At 39.7% G+C, this 23642-nt stretch overlaps 1 pseudogene; it reads right to left on the bottom strand.

Annotated features, from left to right (window-relative positions):
- Positions 1–23642, bottom strand: part of LOC115849274 (RAD52 motif-containing protein 1-like) — a 41458-nt pseudogene that overhangs the window by 13848 nt on the left and 3968 nt on the right.

Below are 23642 nucleotides of genomic sequence, written 5' to 3' on the forward strand. Positions count from 1 at the left end.
AATTCTACACAAACTCTACCAGAAATTTGAAGAGAAGGGAATATTTCCCAACTTATTTATAAGGCCAACTTTCACCAAGATTAGACAACGACATTGCAAGAAAACAGTAACTGAAAAAAACCAATATCTCTCATGAACACAGAGGCAAAAATTCTTAACAAAATTTTAGCATATCAAATCCAGTATTATATAAAAAGATGATACATCATGTCCAATTGGGTTTATCTCAAGAAGGAAAGGTTGGTTTAATGTTTGAAAATCAATATACCCAACTTAGTACACTAAAAAAGAAAAATCAGGACATCTAGGGTGGGGCAGTGGTTAAGAATCCACCTGCCAGTGCAGGGGACATGGGTTTCAGCCCTGGTCCGGGAAGATCCCACATGCCACGGAGCAACTAAGCCCATGCACCACAACTAATGAACCTGTGCTCTAGAGCCTGTGAGACACAACTACTGAGCCCATGTGCCACAACTAGTGAAGTCCATTCACCTAGAGTTCGTGCCCTGCAACAAGAGAAGCCACCGCAATGAGAAGCCGGCATACTGCAATGAAGAGTAGTCCCTGCTCGCCACAACTAGAGAAAGCCTGCATGCAGCAATGAAGACCCAAAGCAGGCAAAAATAAATAAACAAATTAAGAAAAGAAAAGAAGAGGAAAAAATCACATAATCACTGCAATAGATGCAGGAAAACAATGAAAAGAATCTAACATCCATTCCTGATTAAAGAAAAAAACAGCCCTCAGTAGACTAGGAATGGAAGGAGACTTCCTCAACTTGATAAATGACTTCTACAAAACACCAAACATCATATTTAATGGTGAAGGACAAAGTACTTTCTCTCCAGAATCAGGACAAAAGCAAGGATGTCTACTCTCATTACTTCTATTTGACATTTCACTGAAGGTTCTAACCAGTGCAATAGGGCAACAAAAAAAAAGCGATATTCAGAATGGAAAGGAAGAAGTAGAACTATCTTTATTTGCAGATAACATGATTACGTAGAAAACCTGATAGAATCTACAAAATTGCTACTGGAACTAATAAATGAGTTTATCAGGTTTGCAGGGTACAAGATCAACATACAAAAAGATTAATTTATCTCAACAAACAATCAGAGATCAAACTTTTAAAATACTACTTTTAATAGAATCAAACATATAAAATATTTAGAATAAATCTGATAAACTATGTAAAAGACTTGCACACTGAAAACTGTAAAATATTGCTGGGGGAAATTAAGGAAGACCTAAATAAATGGAGAGATATAATGTATTCATGGATCTGAAGATTCAATATTGATAAGATATCAATCCTCCCCAAATTGATTTATAGATCAAAATCCCAGTAGGCTTTTCTGTAGAAATAGGCAAGCTAATTCAAAATTTTATCTGGAAATAAAATTTAGAATAACTAAAACAACGTTGAAAAAGAACAAAGTTGAAGAACTTAGAGTAACTGATTTCAACGCTTATGAAGATACACTTTCAAGACATTGTGATAGTAGTGTAAAGACAAACAAAAAATCAAAGGAACAGAATAGAAAGTTCAGAAGTAGAGATGTGGACAACTGACTTTCAGGTTCAAAGGCATTTAAGTGGAGAAACGATAGTCTTTTCAACAAATGATGCTGGAAAAACTGAATATCCAGGTTCAAAAAAAAAAACAACTTCCATCCAAACCATATACAAAAATGAACTCAAATTGGTTCAAAGGTCTAAATGTATAACATAAAACTATAAAACTTCTAGAGCAAAACAAGTGAAAAATTTTATGACCTTGAGTTAGGCAAAATTTCTTAGATACAACACCAAAAGCATAATCCATAAAAGAAAAAAATAAATTAGACACCATCAAAATTAAGAATTTCTGCCCTACAAAAGACACTACTGAGAGAATGAAAAGATGAGTCCCAGAATGGGAGAAAATACTTAGCAACTTACACATTTGATAAAGGACTAATTTCAAGAATATATAAAGAACTCTCAAAACTCCAGAAAAATATAGATAAAAGAATCAAAGATATACATATGGAAAATAAGCATATGAAAAGATGTTTGACAAGATTAATCATTAGGGATGCTAGAGTTAGAAAAAATTGCACACCTAATTAAACTATCTAAAACTAAAATTACTGAGCATAGCAAGTGTTGGCTGCAACGTGAAGAAAATGCAACTCTCATACACTGCTGGTAGCGAAGTAAAATGATCAAGCCACTATGGAAAATAGGTATTTTTTTAAAACTTAAACATACACTTACCAATGATCCAGCCATTCTACTTGCAGGTATTTACCCAAGAGAAATGGAAGTATATATCCATACAAAGACTTGTACACAAATATTCATAGCAACTTTATCTGTAATAGACAAAGACTGAAACAACTCACATGTCCATCAATGGTGAAGAGATAAATTGGGGTACATCTGTATAATGGAATACTATTCAACAACAAACAGAAATGAATTACTGATATATACAAAAATATGGATGAAGATTAAAATAATCATGCTGAGCTTAGAAGCCAGTTAGAAAAAAGTATACACTGCATGGTTCCATTTACATAAAATTCTAGAAAATGCAAACAGAAAGCACATCAATGGTTGCGTGGCGATTGGAAAGGGCAAGGAACGATTGGAAGCAATAATTAGGAAGAAAGGTTAAGAAACTTTCTGAGGTGATGAACATTTTGATTTTGGTGATGTCTTTTTGGTGTGTATATATGTGTGTGTGTGAACACAGATTACTGTATGTCAATTATACCTCAAAAACCTGTTAAAAGAAATGATATTATATGAGAGAGAATTGGGGAAAATTGAATAGCAACTCTTTATTAGGTAATATTATTGTGCAGGAATTTAATTTCTTCAATACTGTGTGTTAACAGTATTGTAGTTACACAGGGAAATAATTTTTTTTTTTTTTTTTTTTTTTTTTCCGTACACGGTCCTCTCACTGTTGTGGCCTCTCCTGTTGCGGTGCACAGGCTCCGGACGCGCAGGCCCAGCAGCCATGGCTCACGGGCCCAGCCGCTCCGCGGCATGTGGGATCTTCCCGGACCGGAGCACGAACCCGCGTCCCCTGCATCGGCAGGCAGATTCTCAACCACTGCGCCACCAGGGAAGCCCCGGGAAATAATTTTTAATATCCAGAGAGGAGGACATCTAGCTGACAAGAAAGGAATCACAATTGTGGCAGATGCTGTGGGAGGCTGAGGAAGATGAGGCTAGAGCAGTGAACAATGTGTGATGGCATGGTGAAGACAGTCATTTGTCAGCTGACCTGACAAAGACGGTTGGAACAGACTGCTAAATGCAGGGTTCTTTCCGAATACTAATCTCATGCAATCCCCTCACCTAGCCTTGGCATAACAAAAACTTTCTATTAGCTTGCCATACTGGAGGGGCGATAGCACAATTTAAGGTGCAGTAAGTTGCGTAATAAACTGTCACAATAGGGTCCTACAGAAATGGTTTTTTTTTTAACGGAAAAAAAAAAGAAACTTGACCCTTCCCTCAAAACATATATGAAAATTAACTCAAAATGAATCACAGACCTAAATGGAACTATACAACTTCCGGAAGAAAACATAGGAGAAAATCTTTGTGATTTTGGATTACACAATGGGGTCTCAGAAAAAGATTTCTTAGATAAGACACAAAAAAGCACAAACCATCTAAGAAAAATTGCTAAGGGACTTCCCTGGTGGTTAAGACTCCCAGTTCCCAATGCAGGGGGCCCTGGTTTGATCCCTGGTCAGGGAACTACTTCCCACATGCATGCCGCAACTAAGAGTTCACATGCCACAACTAAGAAGCCCATGAGCCGCAACTAAGGAGTCCATCTGCTGCAACTAAGACCCAGCACAACCAAATAAATAAATTAAATATGAAAAAAATTGCTAAATTAGAGTTCATCAAACATTTAAAACTTCTAGTATTCAGAGATACTTTAATACAATGAAGATAAGTCACAATCTGGGAGAAGATATTTACTAAACACATATCTGACAGAAAGGACTTTTTCCATTGCTTTTTATATAAAGCACTCTTAAAACTCAATATAGGGCTTCCCTGGTGGCGCAGTGGTTGAGAGTCCGCCTGCCAATGCAGGGGACACGGGTTCGTGCCCCGGTCCGGGAAGATCCCACATGCCGCGGAGCGGCTGGGCCCGTGAGCCATGGCCGCTGAGCCTGCGCATCCGGAGCCTGTGCTCCGCAACGGGAGAGGCCACAACAGTGAGAGGCCCGCGTACCGCAAAAAAAAAAAAAAAAAAAAACAACTCAATATAAATATCCAATTAAAAATGGATTTTAACAGACACTTCATTTAAAAAGATACTTGCACATGAAGAGATACTCAACATCATCAGCTATTACAGAAATGCAAAATGTGGCAAAAAACACGAGATGCAACTACACACATACTAGAAAGACTAAATTTTTTTAAAAAACATATATAATGATCAGGTGACGATGTGGATCACCTGCAACTCTCATAGACTGCTAGGGGGAAACCAAAATGGCACAGGCACTGTAGAAAACAGTTTAGCAGTTTCTTAAAAAGTTAAATATGCACTTAGCATATAATGATGCAATCCCACCCTTAGGTATTTTACCCCAAAGAAATGAAAACATATGCTCGCACAAAACATATGTTCACACACACATGTGAGTGTTTTCAGAGGCTTTGTTCATAATAGCCAGAAAACTAGAAAAAACTCAAATGTTCATCAAACGATGAATGTGTAAACAAACTGTGTTTCCACACAACTAGAATACTGCTCAGCAATAAAAAGAATGAACTAGTGACAGGTGCAACAAAACAGATGAACCTCCAAAGAGACTGGTAAGTGAAACAAGCCAAAAACAAAAGGCTACATTCCACATGATTTCAGTTATACGATATTCTGGAAAAGGCAACATTATACGGACAATAATAAGATTGTTGGTTGCCAGGGGCTGGTAGTGGGAGGAGGAGGGATTGACTACAAAAGGACATGAGGGATCTTTTGGGAGTGCAGAAGATTTCTTTACCTCAAATATGGTGGTGGCTACAGAATTATAAGTTTGTCAAAACACATCACAATGTATATTTATAAATAGTGAATTTTGTGAAATGAAAATTATACATAAATAAACCTGACTTAAGAAAATAATAAAAGAAAACTAAAAAGAAAACACAATTGAGTGAAAATAAATGTAAGAAAAATCAATTTACAGCTTTTTCCAATTCAAGGGTCATCATGAGGATGCTTTCAATAGTTGTGACACTTGTGTTGTTCCCATGTCTATGAAGGAGAAGCCCAAATATGCATGATATAAAACCCAAGACAAAAATTCTAAACTTCAAAAGATACTTAACATGTGATTACTTCAATTCTGGCTTCTTACTTGCCATAGATGATAATTCCAAAAAGCTCTTATTGAAGAAATTTAAATTTGCATCATCAAATGAATGACCATGGTGCTGAACAGCACAATCATTTTTTATTATCCTAACTTTTCATTTTCAATTGCATCTACCTCTTTGATCACTCTTTTTAAAAAAATAATGTACCCCTTATTCCTTTTTGCTTTCTGGGATAAATAATATTCCTACATGCATCTACATCTTCATAACTATATGTGTTCTTCAACACTGTTCTCATTCTCTACTGGCTGTCTTACCCATATATACTTTCTTAATTCTTTTCTTTGCCAATAACTCTTATTTTCAATAACCCAGTTAAAATCTAAATTATGACTTTTCAACCAAAGTACTCAATCTTTGATGAAAGCAAAAAAGAGCAGAAATTATCTCATGAGCCATGAAACTGTTGCAATACTTACAAATATTTTAATGCTGGCAATTTAAAAAGATAAGAATCTTCACCTGTTGTCAAAGGATTACGATTGAGAATTCTGAAAAATGGAATGGAATTAAAATTATGTGCATTTTCAATTACTTCCATGAAAGCTTATATTCATTTTTTTTGGTATGGAACTTGAAGGTTAAAAAAAAATCATTTTCTGTTTTTAACCTATAAATCACTATAAGAATCTGTAAAACACTCTTTCATTGGGAACTACCCAGGTCTCTAGATGATAAAGTGGAGAAGAGAAACAAACAAAAAAATAGAAAAAAAAGTAGCTAGCAAAGGAAAAATATGCCAAAGAACTTTTCAGGTTCAAAACCCAAGAAGTGACTATGCTGGTAGGAAGCCCTTGCTCTGTAAAAAAGTACTATTCCTAGTGTCCTCCATAATTCAAGGTGTTTCATCTCTACAAATTTTTAAAAATTTCATGATTTAAACTACCCAGTTACAGACAAAAATAGGGCTAATTCCTTGGTTCTGGAGCCAAAGAAGGAGAGATAAATCCAATAGGAACTGGTGAAAGCCATACTCCCAGCACATAGTACCATGTGTATTCTTCTATCATAGCCTTTGTTAGTGTGATGTAATCACCTGTTTACTTGTCAGTGCCCTAGATTGTCAGCAACTTGAGAGCAGGGACCACACTTTATTGTCATTATTATTCCTCTGCCTGACACAGTGCCTAATACTTACTAGGTATTTCATAAATGTTTGCTGAATAAATAAATAAAATTTTCTTTATATATCAATAAAATAAACAAATTTGGGGGAACATAATTTTATTCCAAAATGCTGGAATAGCTTTTCTTCTTAGTTCTTTCTCTATTTTTTTTCTTAGTTCTTTAAAACAAATAGGGGAAAAAAGACCAAAAAGAAACAGGAAGAAAGAAATGAATATCTAACTTTAGGTTAACTCTACTCAAGAATTATTAGCATATTTTTGAAGAACATTATAAAGATAATTACCAAAACTAATATCTTTTGGGTTGCCAGGCATCTGTGATCAGCATTTAATAGTCAATCCTCACAGTAACCTTATGTGATAGATATATTACCCCATTGTACGAATGAGGAAACTGAGGCACAGAGAACTTACATAACTTGTCCTAAGTCATCAATTTAGTAAGAAGCAGAGCTGGAATTTGAACTCACTTCTGACTGTAAAGCCTGTGTTTAACATGAATGAAAAAAAAAGTGGGGGTGTGTTAAACATCTGTTAATTTAACCTTAATTTTCAGAGCACTAAATATAGAAATACCTTTTCAATCTTCATCTACCCATCGGGGAAAGCCTCTATGAGAATTATATTTTCTCTTTTTAGTTAGTATTTATCTTTTAATTTATTTTTTCCTTAATCATCTCCCATGACAAATATTTAATTAGCCTATGGTCATTGAGACTTTAGAGATTTTTAAAAAAATATTGCAGGAAAATCAGTAAAAATGATGGAGGAAGGACATCTGAAAATTGATCCCTCCATAGAAGCAACAATACCAGTAACAACAGCAACAACAACAAAACTGGCAAAAATGGTCAGAATCAACTTCTTCTGAACTCTGGAGATTTAGCCAACAGGCTTACTGCACATTGGGGAGCAATTTATTCAAGGAAAACAAATTAATTTCTGTAAGAACAATGAGATCTGTGTTGTTTGAACTTGTCCTTGACCTTTGCTCTCCATGCCAGTGGTAGCCTTGAAAAACAGCCCACATTCCTGGTACCAGAAGGAGCAGCATGGACTAGGAGGTCCTTCAAAGCCTCATTCCCCAAGAACTGTCATTGTAATACATGTCTGGTGGTCCCCTGGAAGACATCACTTGAAAGGCTTGCCCTTTGACCTGACTGAGAGCTGTCTAGTGAGAAAAGCCGTTCCTCAGGTTGCATTTCTGCAAAACATTTTCAAGCAAATATTTTAACATGGCTGTTGCATGAGGCAATGGATATCAGTTTGGGGCAAAAAACAGCCCAACCGAAAAGCTTAAAAAGAAAAGCTGAGGAATGAGATGTGCACAGAGACTTTGAAATGTGCCAATGTATTCCTGGGAAACTGGAAGACCACAAGACATATTCCTGGGAATCTAGGAAAATAACTGTTAGCATTAATAAAAGAATTCATCAAGGTTGTAGGATATAAGATCAATATTATTTCTACACACCAGCAATGAGTAATCCAAAAATGAAATTAAGAAAACAATTCCATGTGTAGGAGTACCACAAGAAATAAAATAGGGAAAAATTTAACCAAGTAAGTGCAAGATTTACACTGAAAAGTACAAAACTGTTGAAAGAAATTGAAGAAGATCTAAATAAGTATAAAGACATGCTGGATTCATGGACTGGAAGATAATCTTATTAAAATGTCACTACTTCCCAAATCGACCTATGGTTCCACTGCAATTCCTATCAAAATCCCAGCTGATTTCTTTCCAGAAATTGCCAAGCTAATTCTAAAATTCATATGGCAATTCAAGGAAACAGAATAACCAAAACAATGTTGGTAAAGAACAAAGTGGGGGACTCACACATCCTAGTTTCAATACTCAGTTCAAAGCTACTGCAATCACAGTGTGGTACTGGAATAAGACAAGACATGTATATCAATGGAACAGAAATGACAGTATAGAAATAAACCCTCATATTTTTGGTCTATTGATTTTCAACAAGCGTACCAAAACAATTCAATGTGGAAAGAACAGTCTTTTCAAATGATCCTGGGACAACTGTACATCCACACACAAAATAATGAAGCTGGACTCCTGCACTTCACACCATATATGAAAATAAACTCCCAATGGATCAAATATCCAAATGTAAGAGCTAAGGCTATAAAACTCTTAGAAGAAAACACAGGACTAAATCTTTATGACCTCGCATTAGACAATAGTTTCTTAGATATGATACCAGAAGTACAAACAACCAAAGGAAAAATAGATGAATTGGATTTTATAAAAATTAAAAAGTTTGTGCTTCAAAGGACACTATCAAGAAAGTGAAAAAACATATAGAATGGGAGAAAATACTACAGTTGGGAAGAATAAGAGGCAGTTGAGAGAAGAAAAGCATAGTAGTTGCTAGGTGTGACAATCTCAAAATTTTGAACTATTACAAATGAAACAGACACCCTGAATCACCCCAAATGGCAGACCCAAGTTATTTTTGTTTTTAGTGTTAATGCTTTTCTAAATCTGAGAAGGTGCCAGGATTCTAGTACATAGCAGAAAGTGATGACAGCACCCTGAAGTGTGTAAACTTTTGTGTGTACATAGCTATCTAAAGGAAACCAACGCTAGCTGACTGGGGAAGCATTAGTGCGGCTCTGTGACCACAGCTCGATTTGCCTTCATAGTGTGGCCACATTTCCCTTACTGATATTCTCAACAATGAGGTAAATAATTCAATAGGGATAAGGCTTTGATTTTCCCCTTATTCTCTCTTAGTGCTTATGTTCCTGGTACCATATTATTTTTACTTTTTTTTTTTTTTTTTTTTGCGGTACGCGGGCCTCTCGCTGTTGCGGCCTCTCCCGCTGCAGAGCACAGGCTCCAGACGCGCAGGCCCAACCTCCATGTCCCATGGGCCCAGCCGCTCCACGGCATGAGGGATCCTCCCGGACCGGGGCACGAACCCGCGTCCCCCGCGTCGGCAGGCGGACTCTCAACCACTGCACCACCAGGGAAGCCCTTGGTACCATATTAATGTACCACAGAGAAGGCAGCATGTGAATGTGCTCTGTCTGGTTAAGTTATATAGCCTTTCTACACTGTAGAGTCCTACAGTTTATAAAATCATGGACCTTGTATTCTTAGAACCAATGAAGTGACTAAAAGAATTTTTAAAAATAAGCCATCAGTCTGGACCTTCATAGCTGAATGAAGGAGAAACACTTTAAAGTCAGAAAAAAAAGTACACAACATTTAGGATTTTCAACCACTGCTGGTTTTCCATAATATATTTCATTCCTGATTTTATCTGAAAGAGATATGATTACTACCAACATTCAAAAAGTGGTACTTTATTAATTAATAAGCTCTTGGCTCATTTTTGAGGTTGATTTCAGATATAAAATAGACTACCACACTGCTAACTACTTCACCTGATGTTTGTCAATAACATAGAGGCTTCATTCCAGAAAGCTACTGACTTATAATTACCTGCAGCCCGGTGATGAATCAAGGTTTTGTGGGGCCTGAAGCTCATCTACTTTGGAAAATCCTATCTAATAAAAACATGCAAAATTATGAATACAAAAATCGCTAGGACCCTTCTCAAGACCTTTGAAGGGACCTCTGCAAGTGAGGAGCCCTGAAGACTAAGCTTCATTGAATTCATGATAAATCCACCCCAGCTGGGGCCCTTTCCTAAACTTATTTAAGGCAGGAAACTTACAAACACCCCAGTAATATGTCATTATAGGTAGTAAAATAACTTAACTCGAGGGTGGCATCTTCCCTTGGTGGATAGCCTTTGGAAAGAGATGCAATAAAGTTTATATCTCACCAAGGCAAATGCTTCCTGAAGCAAATTAGCTATGTCTATTAGAAAGACTTATCCCAAAACAAAGACTTACTATACTGTGACAGTCTTTTTTTTTTTTTTTTTTTTTTTCCATTTGCTGTACGCGGGCCTCTCACCGTTGTGGCCTCTACTGTTGCGTAGCACAGGCGCCGGACGTACAGGCTCAGCGGCCATGGCTCACGGGCCTAGCCGCTCCGCGCCATGTGGGATCTTCCCGGACCGGGGCACGAACCCGCGTCCCCTGCATCAGCAGGCGGACTCCCAACCACTGCGCCACCAGGGAAGCACTGTGACAATCTTTTGAAAGTAACTGTGAAAGAGTTTTAGGAGTACAGTACTAACTTATTTACAACACCAGATAGATCTGATTCTTCCACTACCTTTTTCTGTCATTTAAGAGGAACACAAATTCAAAAGGAACAAGTTGGTGCCTCTTCCATTACAAATATTTTCTAACGCATTTCTACTTCACGCATTTTCTACTTCATCACCCCCGTCCCTCACCTTGTTACCTTGCTGCATAGATGCTCGAATAGCTCTCACATATGTTTTCCCATCAACATCCATCTTTTTCCTTTCAGTATGAAAGTTTCTTGGGGAGAAAGTCCCTGCCCTATGCGTCTTTGTATCCCCAGCACTTAGTACAGTGCTGACACACAGTGGGCATGGCACTCAATGAATGTTTTTGAATGAATTCATTAATTTTTAAACTGTGATTTATTTATTTATTACCACAATGTATTTTCCCGTGTTGCCTACATAACTATAGTGAAACTCTGATTCTTATAAGGAACTCTTGCTGTTATAAGATGTTTAGGAAAGGTGGTGAGTTTAAGACATTGTATTGTCGCTACTAAAACCTCCTGGTGAAGAGACCTCATGAGCCTGCTCTCCGGTGTGCTGGAAAAGAAAAACTGACCCTTGGTGCTCTCTCCCCAAGGTAGGCATCAGCAAACTAACAAGGGAAAGGAAGGAGGGCGCTAAAGATAGGCATCTGCAGGAATTGCTAATCCAGCTCCAGACACAGCTTCAACACCTTCATTAACCCAAAATGTGTGAACTGTGTGAAACTGGATTTCAGAACCACAAGACAGATAAGGGAGTCTTTTCCAAAGCCAGGTGTAGAAGAGCTCTTTTTATCTTGAGTCTGAAATCACCTTCGGGCCATTGAACATACTCTCTACCATTTCCTTGTGTCATGAGAAATCACAGAATTTTTGAGCTGAAGGGGTAAAACCCCTTTGAGCTGAAGTGTAAAACCCACACTTCTTATTGAAGAGTAGTCAGCAAAGAAAGTATATTGAATTAGGCTACAGCAATGTATTTTCTTTATATTTTTCACACTACAGCTGAACACAAACAACGCCTTTTTCCATATCTCAAAGGTTCCCATTGGCCACAGATAATTCACTTCAGAGATATATGCTTTTTGAAAAATAATGTTCTGGGTGGCTGGGGAGAGCCCTGTGGTGGGTGTTCAGGAATTCTTTCTGCTTTACCATTTAAAAGAGCTAATAATGGTTGGGGAAGCACCCACACCTTTTGCTCCCTGAAGAATTCGGTGCTAAACTTAGTTCTTTGCAGCTCTGTGTTGCATACATTTTAAGCAGTTAGGAACTTTGCACATGAGCAGGATTCAAATTTAAATTCAAAAGTGGAACTTCATGGACCATTCGCATATTGGAGAGGCATCAATAGGATTCCTTGACAATGCGACTTTGAGTGTTTTTGCTTGGTGCCTTTTATTGCCTGTGCCAAAGATCAGTACTATGGAAAGCAGAGCGTTTCATATATATGACTTATACAAGTCTCTTGGCCTCTTTGTTCCTTAGTTTCCTCATTTGAAAAAATAAAATAAATGGCTCTCAAGACATGTTTTCCAGAATTCATACTGGTCTTACACCCAGCTAACCAATAACCGCATGATGCTTTTACACACAGTTTCTTACATGTATTCATCTTCTATTTCACTTACTACTTGTGGAAAAACTGCATTCCATGCCGGGCCTGGATGTTCCAAAGCTCAGTTCTGTGAGTAAATTGCAACCAAGATTTCTACAAAAAAAGACACAAGCAAAAGAAGAAGAAAAGGGCTTCCCTGGTGGCACAGTGGTTGAGAGTCCGCCTGCCGATGCAGGGGACACGGGTTCGTGCCCCGGTCTGGGAAGATCCCATATGCCGTGGAGCGGCTGGGCCTGTGAGCCATGGCCGCTGAGCCTGCGTGTCCGGAGCCTGTGCTCTGCAACGGGAGAGGCCACAGCAGTGAGAGGCCCGCATACCACTAAAAAAAAAAAAAAAAAAAAAAAGAAGAAAAAATATATATTCTTTCAGAACATTTATCCTTTGGCAATCATTCTAATTTATATATGATGAACCATAACATCACCACTCCCTCCATACACTAAAGAAATCTCACTGTGGAAGATATTATGATTTATACTTTCATGATTATATATGTGGTGCATTAGATACAAAATAGTAAATGTTCATTAAATACTTGTGTTAAGTGATCTTTACTTCTCTAGAAAGGCAGCACTCTTGGCATTTTTGGCTGGATAATTCTTTGCTGTGGGAGGCTCCCCTGAACAGTTGGATGTTTAGTAGCATCTCTGACCTCTGTCCACTAGATGCCAGTAGCATATACAGTTCTGACAAGCAAAAATATCTCAAGGCACTACCAAATGTCACCTGCGTGCAAAATCACCCTGGTTGAGAACCACTGCTCCATAAAGATTCCTCTGATCTGTGCAATAATTCTCATACTAATCTTTGCTAGAGACAAAAAGGATTTGCTACCTAATTTTAGTAGGAATTTTAATCATATTTCAGAATGAGTAACAAATTAATTTTATAAAAGTTAAGCTTTATAAAAATTCCAAATATAATGAAGTTATATTTGTAACTTACATAAACTGCCAAAAAGGTAGTGGTTCACATGTACGTTTTTCGATAGACGGTATTTTATTGCAGGATAAGTCTCTAGGAAAGGTGAAAGGAAAATATTGCCTCAATTAGCTATTAGATATCTAATTAGTAGGAATAACTAGTAGAAGTTAGAAAGATAATAATAAATAAGAAGCTTTGTTCTAATCTCCTAACCTTACGAATTACTATTTGAACCTTCCAGAGCCCCTAACCCTGACTTCACCTCTCTTAAGAGTCTCACCTACAGGATCCTCATAAATTAAATATACAACTATAGATCGTTATAGATTTTGGAGGTAATCTTTCCTGAGAGCAGAGGCATTGATTAGATTCCAACTTTTGTGGCCTTATCAAATTCTAGATTATGAGCTCAACATTTTTATCTCTATATATCATTATAATTTCTAATATTAGGAGGAATATTCTTATATTTACACATTTCTCAGTATAGTTCCGTTTCTCTAGGCCAATTCTTTACCGGAAGAAATAAAAGATACCCTTTCACAAAACTTGAAAGGGTGTTACTCCTATCATTAATATGTAACGTTAATCCAGGATTACACTTTCTATCATATTGACTTTTATTCGAAACTACCTACTCTTGACGATAGCTGACTATCTTATTTCCATTGATTCCACCTTAGTCTCTCATTTCACCTGGATGGGTATAACTGTCTTCGGACTGCTGTTTCCATCTCTACCCTCTCCCTTTCTAAAACATGCTCCATGGGATCACCAGATTAACTGCTCTGGCCTTGGAATCAGCCTCACCATCAGCAGGTGATTACTGAACAGGGACTGGATGGAGCTTGGACCTACCCAACAGCAAACGTGCTCTATCAGTGGGATCAGCCCCATACACCAACAGGCACACACCAGCTCCAGGAATACCACCGTCCAGCAGTGTGTGTGACCAGAACACTCACCTGCAGGCCAGAAGCAGCCATGGACTCAGCTGGGTCCTGACCCTGCCCATCAGAATGCCAATACAAGATTAGGGATACCCCAGACCCTGCAGATAGTTGTGTCAGGGACAGTGATCCAACACCAACTCTGTGACTCCTGGGTCCTGCAGCCAGAACTCAGGACCTGTGTCTTCCTCCCAGTAGCCAGCATAGCCCCATGACCAGTGACTGGGCACTAGCCCTGCTATCACCTGGACTGCAATTCAACCCATAAATGATCCAGCACTAGATTTGGTGTCCCCCAGAGTTGTGCAGCCAACTGCCTTATGATTTAGCCTCACCAAGCAGCACAGACAGCCTCCATACTAGGCAGAGTCTGGCAAACATGCACTCTGGGGGCAGCCAAGCCTACCAGACCACCCACAGTAGTCAGCCCACAACAGAAGAGCCCAAGCAGCCCACACAGGGGGTACACCTAGAACATATAGTTCTAGTGACCAGGGGACAGTGGGCTGCTGGGACACATAGGACCTCTCCTACAAAAGGCCACTTCTCCAAGGTCAGGAAATGTAACGAACCTACTACATACATAGCAATAAAAACAGCAAGTTAAGAAAAATGAGGTGACACAGAAACACGATCCAAATGAAGGAACGAGATAAGAACTCAGAAGAAGATCTAAGTGAAGTGGAGATAGCCAATCTCCTCAACAAAGAGTTCAAGGTAATGACTATAAAGATGATCAAAGAACTCAGGAGAAGAACCGACGACCAGAGCAAGAAGTTAGAATTTTTTTAAAAAGAGTTAGACCATTAAAGAACAACAAAACAGAGATGAGGAATACAATAACTGAAATGAAAAATACACTAAAAGGAAACTACTGTAGACTAAATGATACAGAGGAATGAATCAGAAAACTGAGGACAGAGTACTGGCAATCACTGAAGATGAACGGTAAAACAATAGATTAAAATGAAATGAGGAAAGTTGAACAGACTTGTGAAACAACATCAAGTGTACTAATATTTGCTATACACTGGTCCCAGAAGCAAAAAAGGAAAGAGAAAGCAGTGTAGAACATACCTGAAGACATAAGAGCTGAAAACTTCCATAACCTGGGAAAGAAAACAGACATCCATGTCCAGTAAACACAGTAAGGTCAAAACAGGATCAACCCAAATAGGACCACACCAAGACTCACTGTAATTAAAATGGCAAAAAAATAAAGATAAAAAGACACTATTAAAAGGAGTAAAGGAAAAGCAACAAATTACAAACATGGGAACTTGCATAAAGTTATCAGCTGACTTTTCAGGATAACCTCTGCATGCCAGAAGGGAGTGACATGGTATATTTAAAGTCATGAAAGGGAAAAGCCTATAACCAGAAATACTCTACCCAGCAAGGCTCTCCTTCAGATTTGATGGTGAGATCTAAAGTTTTACAGAGAAGCAAAACTAAAAGAGCTCAGCAACGCCAAACCAGCTTTATGAGAAATCTTAAAGGGGCTTTTCTCAGTAAAAAAGGAAAGGCCACGACTGAAACCTAAAAATTAGGAAAGGTAACTTACTAAAGGAAAAACCTCACTGGATAAGGCAAATATTCAACAAACGCAGGAAATCAACCATGTACATAGCTAATGGGAAGGATGAAAGAAAACAGTAATAAAATCACCTATATTCACAATAAGAAGTTCAGGGACACACAAAACAAGGAGATGTAAAATATAAGGTCAAATTCAGTAACTGTGGGGGAGCAGAATAACAGTGCAGGGTTGTTAGTGTCCATATGAAATTAAGAGCTCAGCAACTTAAATGATCACACACACACACACACACACAACTGAAAGAAATCCAAACATAATATTAAAGATAGTCCTCACATCACAGATGAAGGGAATAAAAGGGGAAGAAAGGAACACTGAAGAAGTTAAAGAGGGATTCTAAAAATACCCAAGACAAATGAAAATGAACACACAATGATCCAAAATCTATGGGACACAGCCAACGCAGTTCACAGGGGGAAGTTATAGTGATACAAGCTTATTCTTAGGAAACAAGAAAAGTATCAAATAAACAACCTAACATTACACCTGAAGGAATTAGAAAAAGAAGAAAAAACAAAACTCAAAGCTGTCAGAAAGAAAAAAATTAAGAAAACAATGCCATATGCAATCACACCAAAAAGAATAAGATACTTAGGAACAAACATCGCTAAGCAGGTAAAAGACACGTGCTCAGAAATCTACCAGCCATTGGTGAAAGAAGTTGAAGGCAACAGAAAAAGATGGGAAAATATAGCAGGTGCATGGACTGGAAGAATCAATACTGTTAAAATAACCATACTACCAAAGACAATCTACAGATTTAATGCAATCCCTATCAGAATACCAAAGCATTTTCACAGAACTTGAAAAAGTAATTTTAAAATTTGTATAGAAACACAAAGACCCCAAATAGCCAAACGATCTTGAGAAAGAAAAGAGCTGGAGGCATCACACACCTTGACTTCAGATTATACTGCAAAGCGACAGTAATCAAAGAGAATTGGACCAGAGCAAAAACAGACACAAAGATCACTGGAATAGAAGAGATCCCAGAAAGAAGCCCACACACATATATTTAATTGATTTATGACAAAGCAGGCAATATGGAGAAAAAACTGTCTCTTCAATAAGTGGTACTGGGAAAACTGGTCAGCTACATGGAAAAGAATAAAATTAGAGCATTTCAGCACACCATATATAAAATAAACACAAAACTGAATAAAGACCTAAATGTAGGACCCTAAAGCCCTAGAGGAAAATACAGAACATTCTTCAACATAAATGATAGCAACAGTTTTAGGTTCAGTCTACAAAGGCAAATGAAACAAAAGCAAAAATAAACAAATGGGACTTCACTACACTTAAATGATTTTGCACAGCAAAGGAAATCAAAGACAAAATGAAAAGACAACCTGCTGAAGGAGAGACAATATTTGCACATAAGAGGTTAACACCAAAAAGATGATCAAGCAAGGGTTCATATCTAAACTACAGAAACAGCACATGCAACTCAATATCAGAACAACACACAAAATATTTTTATAAAAAATGTGAAGACCTAAATAGACATTTTTCCAAGGAAAAAATACAGAGAGAGAGTCAGAACTCACAAAGATGCTAAACATAGCTAATTGGCAATAAAATGCAAACCAAAACAATGAGATATATCACCTCAGGCTTATCAGAATGGCTGTCATCAAAAAGGTCACAAATAACAAAGGTTAGTGAGGATGTGGAAAGGGAAGCTCTTGTACACTCTTGATGTGAATGTGAAGTAGTGTAGCTACTGTGGAAAGCAGAATGGAGGTTGCACAAAAAACTAAAAATAGAACTACCATAATATCCTGCAATTTCACTCCTGGGTATATAAGAAGAAGACAAAAACACTATTTCAAAAACATAACTGCACACCAATGTTCATAACAGTGTTATTTGCCATAGCCAAGATATAGAGTCAAACTAAGTGTTCATCAATAGGTTAGGGGACAAAAAAGATTTTCTATGATGACTTCAGCAAAAAATGAAATTTTGCCATTTGCAAGAACATGGATGGACCTGGAGGGTATTATGCTTAGTAAAATAAGCCGCAGAGAAATCAAGCCTGGTAGGTTATCACTTACACGTGGCATCTAAAAAATTGAATACAACAACAACAAAACAGACTCACAGATTAAAGAACAGACTAGTGGTTACCAGCAGGGAGAGACAGGATGGAGGAGCAAAATAGTGGTAGAAATTCTGAGGAAGAATCCACTATGTATAAAATCAATAATCTACAGTGACGTACAGTATAGCATGGGGAATAGAGCCACTCTTCTATAATAAGTATAAATGGAGAACAAGCTAAACATTTATGAAGCACTATGTTGTACCTCTGAAACTAATATAATAATGTAAATTAACTATAGATCAATAAAATATAAAGTAAGAAACAATAAAGGGGAGACACTGGTTATTAGATAGAAATCAATTAAATAAACACAAGTTTTGGAAATCAAGGAATTAAAAAACAACATGTAAGACACAACATTGGCATTTAAAGTGTACGATCTATTCATTTAAGGGGTGAAAAATGGTACCCATTCTCACAATTTTGTATATCTAGGATAAATTATTATCTACAAAAATATGTTACAAATATTCACTCAAAAAGAAAGAGAAAATTTGGATTAACCCACTTTAGTATACAAATTAATATCAAAGTCTCTATGTAACATTGACTTGAGTAAGTTCTGTTAGCCACTTCTAGGTTCTTTGTGATGTAAAATCTTTTAAAGCATAAAAATCAGCCTTTCTACATTTTTCCATTAGACATACATATAAGTTAAAAGAAATGAGAAGACAGAGCAATCAACCAGGAAGGTGAATTTACTGAGAAATAGTCATTCGTTCTCCCTCCTCCTTTTCTTTTCCTCCTTTTCCAGCTCTCTTTCCGTTCCAATCAGGAAAAGTCTTGAGAGTTCTGAGAATATTTCTTTGAGGGCTTCAAATGACCATACCTACATCCTCTGCCACAACTACACACACAGGAACAAAAATAAACCTCTGCTATCTACTCATGTAGGAGGGATTTGTGCAAAGTAAACTCCTACATGGAGACCAACAGGTGAGTTTTCTACCCGTTCTTTATAATGTCCTTCCATTATAGTAAATCCCACACATTATGAGGCAGAAGCGGTTATGTGAGCTCTTCCTTGAAGATAAAAACTCGCAGTCATTTCAAGTACCTGGTGATCATAGGGTACATCCAGGGAAGGTGCCATCCCCCTTGGGGGTGGGCAGTGAATGGGCTCCCGCAGCCATGCACCTCCTGATGTACAGATTCTGGAGAAACAAAGGGCGGTCACACCGCAGTTAGCCTGTCAGGCTGTCGGGCCACTGGGCAACCCTAGCAGCTTGCAAGTGACCCCTCAGTTGCTGAAAGCAAAACTCTGTCCCCCCTGTAAAGCCAGGCAATTTGGGCCAGAGAGTCAGAGGAGACCGGTAATAAACTCCTCCTCTCTGATGACCTCCTTGGGGTTACAGCAACCCCATCTCCAAACCCAACTCTGATCCTGGAATGCCAAAGTGGGAGTTCAGGTGGGCTCTTCCGGTGCTTCAGCGCCCTCTGGGAAGCCCCCTATTTTGAATATGATTTGAGTTTGATCCTGTGAAATCATCAGAACTTCCCACCACAGATAAATGAGATCCTGGCCTTTATTAGTACGCACGGTGAACACGGCTGTACGTTCCAACCCTCCTATTTTACCCACCTATTTTTATCCACCTTCCTCCCTGTGAGTACCTTTGACCAACTCTGAGCTCAGACTCCTGACCTATTACAGTGACTTTGTCAGTCTTTCTTTAAAAATAGACAGGTAGGGCTTCCCTGGTGGCGCAGTGGTTGAGAGTTTGCCTGCAGTACGGGGGACACGGGTTCGTTCCCCGGTCCGGGAGGATCCCACATGCCGTGGAGCGGCTAGGCTCGTGAGCCATGGTCGCTGAGCCTGCGCGTCTGGAGCCTGTGCTCCGCAACGGGAGAGACCACAACAGTGAGAGGCCTGCTTACTCCCCCCGCAAAAAAACAAAAAAAAATGGACAGGTAATGAAATGAATTAACCCTAGAAGCAGCAGCACAGTAAGGGAAAGAAAATCATGAGAAGTTATCTAATCACAGACACAGCCATCCAGGGCTCTGTCTTATCTGCTGGGGCATAAGAATGGGACCTTCCTAAACTTGAAGGGCATCCAATCAAATAGGTAAAAGTGTTGCTCACCTCTGGCTCTTGGAGGGATTCCTAGGCAGTCTACCCAGTGTATACTAACTGCAAAACACTGTCATGGTTTTGAAACACCCATGTTCCAGGAAAGCTTTTTGGGGTGCATGGGGAAGGTTTCTTCTTGACATCAAGCAAAAAATAAATCACCAAGCTCTTTGAGCACAGGGGTTCTTAAGAGGGCAGTAGAAGGAAGGAATGGGCAGAAAAGACAATCTCCTCTCAAGTGCAGTTCATTTTTCCAAAAGAGAAGGATTTAGTCTCAGTTTAAGGAGAACAGTTTTAAATAGCTGGGACAGCTCCAAACTGCAGTTTAGGAAACGAGTATTTCAAAAGAACAGTGCTTTAAAAGTCCTGGCAAGGCAGCAAGAGGATGAAGAGTTTGTTTTGCATAGTTTTGAACACAGGAGTAAAGAAGCAGAGGCATCTCTGATTAAACGGCCCTGAGATCCTATGGCATCAATGGGTCAGTTGCAGGGGGCACGGGGTTTGGGAGGCAATATTTCTCTCTCAACGTTTCCCAGGGCAGCTACCCCTCCCTACCCTACCCCCCTACTCCCTTCACCCTTCCTCCCTCCACTGTTGGGTCCCCAGGGACAGCACTTCTTAAGCTGGAAGGCTCAGGCACCACCTCTGCAGTCTGGATTCTTCCTGGAGCCTGAGAAGTTCTGGGACAGGAAGGCAGGTCTGCAAGGCCGCTGGGGTGCAGTCGGACCTGGAGGCCTGGAGGGGAACTGAAGCCCTGAAGCCCACCCACGTCCTTGAAGCCGAGGGAGGAACACATCCCCCTAACGGTACTTCTCAGGGCTTAGAGTGTTTCCCATCCAACGGTGATCCATACTCACTTGAGGCAGCAAGGACTGCCTCTAACTGACCCACTCGATTCCACCTTAAGGGTCCTCACACGTAAGTGAGAGCGCAGCCCCCGGTTCTCCTTAGTCAGCTGAGGCCAGTGCTGCGGGGGTCCCTCCAGTCCCATCCCCACCCCCTTCTTCTAGGACTGTATCTAATACAAAAAAGAGCACAGAAGAATTGGATGAATCAAGGGACCTGGGAGTCTGGGTATGAGTTTGAAGACCAAGAACCAAAGGCACAATTTCATATTATTGGAGACTCTTGTGGGGTGTGTGGGGGGTTAGGAGGCTGAGAAGCTGAGTCGACCTGGTGAGTCCAGCCCCAGGACACCACACAGCCCCGCCCCCCCTTCCCTGCCATCAGAAAAGGGGTGCCGCAACTCCAGCCAGGATTCTGCACTTCCCCCTCCCTGATTCTCCTCCAAAAGAGCAGGTGGCCCCCCTCTGAGGGCAGGGGCAAGACAAGGCACCAAGTCCCCCTGCATAAGGCACTACTGGAAGCTCTTCCTGAACAGCAGTGCTGGCTTGGAGCGAACCCGAGCACCGCCAAAGTTGGTCTCGTCCTGCAGCTGAGAGAAGCGGGTTTAAGTCAGCTGCCCTGGCTTTAAATCAATCAGCCCCCCCTTTACGTCAGGTGACCCGACTTTAAATCACTGTGTGCCCCTCAAGCCTGCAACTTCTAAAGCTCGGAACTTCACTTTGATCCCAGCAGCTCACATAGCTGAATGCACACTGTAGTCACCCCCAAGCCTGGCTTAGAGGCAAGATATAAGGTAAGGGGATGGGCGTGCACTCATGGTGATGAGAGTGTACTTCATGGACCAGAAGGGTCTAGGTACTCTGGGGTACAGCAAGCAGTGCACAATACAGCAGCTCCCTGGCAAAGGTGGTGATGCACAGGGAGAGTGGGCACACCCAGGCATGCAGAGGGTCCAGGACGGGAGCTGGGGCACAGCCAGCCAGGAGGGTGTGAAAGCGGAGGATCTGAGCCTTCTCGAGAAAGGCAGACACCGAGGATGGATGAGAAACAAAGACCAGATGAAATATGGATTTGAAAAACACACCCTGCTCTTGAAATTGGTGTGGGGGGGCACCCCAGATTTGAGTCTTCTTACTCCCCAGTACCTAGTGCTTTGGCCTTTACCCAATTACTTATAAAATTACTTATAATATCTATCCCATATAATACTGCATTTGTAGTGCTATTGCATGTTAATGTTTCTAGAGTGGAATAATCTTTTCTACAAGAAAAATGTACACTATCTGAAACAAATTAAAACCCCTCTTTATAAAGTACTATATTGGACTTCCCTGGTGGCGCAGTGGTTAAGAATCTGCCTGCCAACGCAGGGGACGTGGGTTAGAGCCCTGGTCAGGGAAGATCCCACATGCCACGGAGCAGCTAGGCCCAGGCAACACAACTACTGAGCCTGCAGGCCACAACTACTAAAGAAGGCGCACCTAGAGTCGGTGCTCCACAAGTGCAGCAAGAGAAGCCACCGAAATGAGAAGCCCGTGCACATCAACAAAGAGTAGCCCCCTTTTGCCGCAACTAGAGAAAGCCCGCATACAGCAGTGAAGACCCAACGCAGCCAAAAACTAATTAATCAATCAATTAATTAATTATTTTTCAAAGGAACTATATCCTTCTGTACAACTTATCTGGGAAGAACAGAGAGATGGCGTGAGAGAGTGAGAAAGACCAATATTTAGTGCACATCTCTCATGCAAGTGCTCTGCTGGCTCAGATATATTTATCCCAACTTTACAAACAAGGAAATAAGCTCAGAGAGGTTTATTAATTTTCCCAAAGCCAAACAGCTATTGAGTGGCAGAACCAGGATCTGAACCAAGTCTGTTACCTTCAAAGCCTAAGTCCTCATCACAACAAAACTCAATTAATATTTACATTTATCGAATTACATTGAAACCTGGGGAGTTCTTGGCACAATCCTGAATAAGAGTGAGAAAGAAAGAGATAACATTGTTCCGACAGTCAACCAAAATTTCTGGAGCAGCTGCTAAATACCTGGCCATTTTGGGGGTTCAGCAGTGATCACGACAGGAAGAGTCCTGCTTCCATGAACCATGTAGTGGGGAGGAGAGACGGGTGCAACTTGGGTGAGGGATTTCACCTTGCTGGGCCTCTGTTTCCTCATCTGGAAAATGGGATGGGTGCTCCTCATTTTGTGGGATTGTCCAGCTCTCACATTTTCTGATTCCATAAGAAGCATTTGTTTTCCTGTTTCTTTAAAATTCATTCAGGCCATGAGCCGTGATGAATGTTGTTAGCTGCAACCTAAATCACTCTATTCCCACAGTTTCCTGTGATCAGGTCTTTCCCCCAACATGACTCACAATCAGTCAAGTCCCAGAACCTAAGGGGCACCCAGGAGAAAAATTCCAACCCTTGCTTCTCAGGAGCTCTGCGGTCTACCTGCCAGGTAAACTTAACTCACCTGGCACAAGGTGGCCATCCCCGGTTGCACATCAACATGATCTCAGGCACAAACCTCCTTGTTTTTCCATTTTGTCTTTAAGTTACTTGTTGAAACAACTGTACAAATATGACAAAGATATAAATTCAGACATTTTCTGCCCCCAGTGCCTACTAATAAATGATTTTCTGCCACTTTAATGATAAAGATAGAACATTTCAACATTCTGCTGCCCTTATTACTTGTCATTTTTGCTGATATTTCTATTGAACACATCTTTCAATATTTGAACAATGAACATTTATGTAGGTTGTTGCAGACCCAGTCTTTAGTGGTAAAGGCTTTG

The sequence above is a fragment of the Globicephala melas genome, chromosome 2, assembly GCF_963455315.2.
Source record: "Globicephala melas chromosome 2, mGloMel1.2, whole genome shotgun sequence".
In the NCBI taxonomy this organism is placed as follows: domain Eukaryota; kingdom Metazoa; phylum Chordata; class Mammalia; order Artiodactyla; family Delphinidae; genus Globicephala; species Globicephala melas.